The sequence below is a fragment of the Homarus americanus genome, unplaced genomic scaffold (assembly GCF_018991925.1).
Source record: "Homarus americanus isolate GMGI-L3 unplaced genomic scaffold, GMGI_Hamer_2.0 scaffold19905, whole genome shotgun sequence".
In the NCBI taxonomy this organism is placed as follows: Eukaryota; Metazoa; Arthropoda; class Malacostraca; order Decapoda; family Nephropidae; genus Homarus; species Homarus americanus.
Genome location: NW_024736087.1, coordinates 66,063 through 71,007, shown reverse-complemented (window position 1 = coordinate 71,007; position 4,945 = coordinate 66,063).

Here is a 4,945-nt window from a genome sequence, read left to right as displayed (position 1 = left end):
GGGTACTATAAGGGTGTTAGGGGTTAAGGGTAAGTTACAAGCAGTCTCATCACTACAGCACCGAGAACAGGTTAGGTTGAGAAGGGTTGATTGAAGACCTTGTTCATTACCCCTGATCCAGACCCAGCAGCAGAAAGGAGGAGGAAGAGGAGGAGGAAGACGAGGGAGGAGGAAGAGGAAGAAGACGAAGAGAAAGAGGAATAAGAGAAAGATGAAGAGGAAAAAGAGGAAGATGAAAAGGAAGAAGAGGAAGAACGAAGAATAAGAGGAAGAAAAAGAACAGGAGGAGGAGGAGGAGGAGGAGGAGGAGGAGCGACACAGGCAGTCAGCACCAGCCTGGAGGAATGAGAGCTGCTGGAACTTAGAGACGACCTCCTGGGAATGTGTAGGACAGGCAGGAGCAAGGGCAGGGTGGGCAGGTGGGCAGGTGGGCAGGGGTGGGGCAGGGGGGTGGGTAGGGTGGGCAGGGGGTGGGCAGGGGTGGGGTAGGGGTGGGCAGGTGGACATGGGGTGGGAGGGTGGAAGGGGCAGGGGGTGTAGAGGGTGGGTAAGGTAAGGCAGAGGTTGGGTGGGTTGGGAAGTGGGGTGGATTGGGGTAGGGGTGGGCTGGTGTGGGTTAGGTTTCGAAGCATTGAAGCACTTGTACGAAAGCTTCACTCATAGCGTTAAAATCATTTATGTCCTTCTCCTTCCTTCCTTCCCTACATTCCACTCATCCTCCTTCCCTCCCTCCTTCACTGCATCCTGCTAAATACTTTCTTAAGCATAAAAGCAATGTTACCTACACACACACACACACACACACACACACACACACACACACACACACCATGATTAAAGATTTTTTAATTTTTCTTCCTCGAGATGAATAGTGACGCCCCCCATGAGAAGTGGGCGTGGGCGTCAGATGGGCGCGACATACACAGGTTAGAAAGAATAATCATCACCATTCACCCCCACCACCACTATAATCACACTCATCACTAAGAACGTAAGATGGACGTAATGCGGGCGTGAAATGGGCGTAGAATGGGCGTGAAGTGGGCATGAAACACAGGTAAGAAGACACAAGAACCCACCTCACCCCCATCACCCCATCACCCCACAACACGAGGCAGCTCCGGGAGGGCCTGAGTCTGGTCTCGGCCTAAATGAATCGTTAGTCAACATTTACGTCACAAGTTCCCCGGTGTGTGTGTGTGTGTGTGTGTGTGTGTGTGTGTGTGTGTGTGTGTGTGTGTGTGTGTGGTTCTTCACGTGGCTGTAAGATAACAAGATTACTGAAAGGTAGGGGTGACTAATGGCTTGTTTCTTCCTGCATTAACGTGATAACAGGAGAGAGAGAGAGAGAGAGAGAGAGAGAGAGAGAGAGAGAGAGAGAGAGAGAGAGAGAAAGAACCACACCACCACCAACTTGAACCATAAATACATTTTATTCCACACTTGGCAACACTACCCAGCAGTGTTGCCACCATCAGTATAAACAACACACTTTAAACCCACGTACCACACACACACACACACACACGCACACACACACACACACACACACACACACACCCACCATAACATAAATCTAACCTAACTAGAGTCTTATACAAATTCCTACGCCATATTTAACACCATTTTAACATTGTAGATTAAATTAATAAGTTAGGAGAAAAATTTAACTTGAGGGTAAATTAAGAATCATTGCCATAAGTCACCAAGTTGTGTATCTAAGTTTGTTAATATACTCGTATGTAAGTTTGTCCTGAATCAAGTTTGTCCTTGTTGATGTAGAATCGGGAGGAGGAGCTTTACTGTGTTATGTTGATGTTAATATTGTTAACTGTGTCTAGATGATGATGATAATAATAATAAAAAATAATATAAATAATAATAATAATAATAATAATAATAATAATAATAATAATAATAATAATAATAATAATAATAATAATAATAATAATAATAATAATAATAATAATAATAATAATAATAAACGTGCTACTACTACTACTACTATTTAATACAACAACAACTACGACTACTACTACTATTGCTACTACTACCACTACAACAACAATATTAATTAATCATAGCTTGTATCCAAACACACCTCTGACGTAAGGATACTACCACCCAACCCACACCTCATCCACACCCACCCACAATCATCCACACTCACCAACCACAACCCACACCCCACCCACACTCATCCAATCCCAACCCTCTCACCCACCGCCCACATTACACTATAAAAATGAAATAAATAAACAATACCTTTTCCTCTCAAAAAGAGGGCACCTCACCTCTAAATAAAAGCTTGCCATCCCACCCACGAGAAAAATAAAAACAGAAAAGCATCGCTTCACACCTGCCCACCCCACCCACCCCAGCCCACCCCAGCCCCCCACCCCACCCCACCCACCCCACCCCACCCCAGCCCACCCCACGCCCACTAGAGCCAGAGGGAAAGTTTGTGTGAGTTTGTGGAAAGCTGTGTTCCATGAATCATAGAGGCGACAGGAGAGGGTTGGTGTCCGTGTGGGGTGTGTATTCCTGTGTGTGGGTGTGGTTCCGTGTGTGGGGGTGTGTTCTGTGTGTGTGGGGGTGTGTTCCTGTGTGTGGGTGTGTGTTCCGTGTGTGTGGGGTGTGTTCAGTGTGTGTGGGTGTGTTCAGTGTGTGGGTGTGTGTTCAGTGTGTGGGTGTGTGTTCCGTGTGTGTGGGTGTGTGTTCCTGTTGTGTGTGGGGGTGTGTTCTGTGTGTGGGTGTGTGTGTTCAGTGTGTGTGTGTGTGTGTCTGTGTGTGTGTGTGGGTGTGTGTTCAGTGTGTGTGGGGTGTTCCGTGTGTGGGGGTGTGTGTTCTGTGTGTGGGGGTGTGTTCCTGTGTGTGTGGGTGTGTTCTGTGTGTGGGTGTGTGTTCAGTGTGTGGGTGTGTGTTCATGTGTGTGTCAGTGTGTGTGTGTGTGTTCTGTGTGTGGGTGTGTGTTCAGTGTGTGTGTGGTGTGTTCTGTGTGGGGTGTGTTCTGTGTGTGGGGTGTGTTCTGTGTGGGTGTGTGTTCAGTGTGTGTGTGTCTGTGTGTGTGGGGTGTGTTCCGTGTGTGGGTGTGTTCAGTGTGTGGGGGTGTGTTCTGTGTGGGTGTGTGTTCTGTGTGTCCTGTGTGTGGGTGTGTGTTCAGTGTGGGTGTGTGTTCCTGTGTGTGGGTGTGTGTTCCGTGTGGGGTGTGTTCAGTGTGTGGGGTGTGTTCTGTGTGTGGGGTGTGTGTTCTGTGTGTGGGGTGTGTTCTGTGTGTGGGGTGTGTGTGTTCAGTGTGTGTGTGGGGTGTGTGTGTGTTCAGTGTGTGTGTGGGTGTGTGTTCCTGGTGTGTGTGGGGTGTGTGTTCTGTGTGTGGGTGTGTGTTCTGTGTGTGTGTGGGGTGTGTGTTCTGTGTGTGTGGGTGTGTGTTCTGTGTGTGGGTGTGTGTTCAGTGTGTGGGGTGTGTGTTCTGTGTGTGGTGTGTCTGTGTGTGGGGTGTGTGTTCAGTGTGTGTGGGGGTGTGTTCGTGTGTGTGGGTGTGTGTTCCTGTGTGTGTGGGGTGTGTTCTGTGTGTGTGGGGTGTGTGTTCTGTGTGTGGGGTGTGTTCTGTGTGTGTGTGTTCCTGTGTGGGGGGTGTGTTCAGTGTGTGGGTGTGTCTGTGTGTGTGGGGGTGTGTTCAGTGTGGGGGTGTGTTCCTGTGTGGTGGGTGTGTGTTCCGTGTGTGGGGGTGTGTTCTGTGTGTGGGTGTGTGTTCCGTGTGTGGGGGTGGTTTCAGTGTGTGGGTGTGTGTTCCGTGTGTGGGGGTGTGTCTGTGTGTGTGGGGGTGTGTTCTGTGTGTGTGTGTGTTCAGTGTGTGGGGTGTGTTCTGTGTGTGGGTGTGTTCCGTGTGTGGGGGTGTGTTCAGTGTGTGGTGTGTGTTCTGTGTGTGGGGGTGTGTTCAGTGTGTGTGGGGTGTGTTCCGTGTGTGGGGTGTGTTCAGTGTGTGTGTTCTGTGTGTGGGTGTGTGTTCTGTGTGTGTGGGGGTGTGTTCAGTGTGTGTGTGTGTTCCGTGTGTGTGGGTGTGTGTTCAGTGTGTGGGGTGTGTTCCTGTGTGTGGGGTGTGTGTTCAGTGTGTGGGTGTGTGTTCAGTGTGTGGTGGTGTGTGTTCCGTGTGTGGGTGTGTGTTCAGTGTGTGGGGGTGTGTTCTGTGTGTGTGTGTGTGTGTTCCGTGTGTGGGTGTGTGTTCAGTGTGTGTGGGTGTGTGTTCAGTGTGTGTGGGTGTGTGTTCTGTGTGTGGGTGTGGTTCTGTGTGTGGGTGTGTTCTGGTGTGTGGGGTGTGTGTTCTGTGTGTGTGGGTGTGTTCCGTGTGTGTGGGGTGTGTTCCTGTGTGTGGGGGTGTGTTCCGTGTGTGGGGGTGTGTTCAGTGTGTGGGTGTGTGTTCCGTGTGTGGGTGTGTGTTCCGTGTGTGTGTGGGGTGTGTTCCGTGTGTGGGTGTGTGTTCCGTGTGTGTGGGTGTGTGTTCCGTGTGTGGGGGTGTGTTCAGTGTGTGGGTGTGTGTTCGTGTGTGTGGGTGTGTGTTCCGTGTGTGTGGGGGTGTGTTCCGTGTGTGTGGGGTGTGTGTTCCGTGTGTGTGTGGGTGTGTGTGTTCTGTGTGTGTGTGGGGGTGTGTGTTCCGTGTGGGGTGTGTGTTCCGTGTGTGGGTGTGTGTTCCGTGTGTGGGGTGTGTTCCTGTGTGGGTGTGTGTTCCTGTGTGTGGGTGTGTGTTCCGTGTGTGGGGGTTGGTGTTGTGTGTGTGGGTGTGTGTTCCATGTGTGGGTGGCAGGGCGGCTGGGTGGTTGGGCGGCTTTACTTCGACGTGTAGGGGGATGGACGGGTAAAGGAGAGGGGGGGCGGAGGGGAGAGAGGAAAGAGGGGGGGGAGGAGGGTAGGGGAGGGGATCTACCTGTACTACCCTTAATTACGTTCC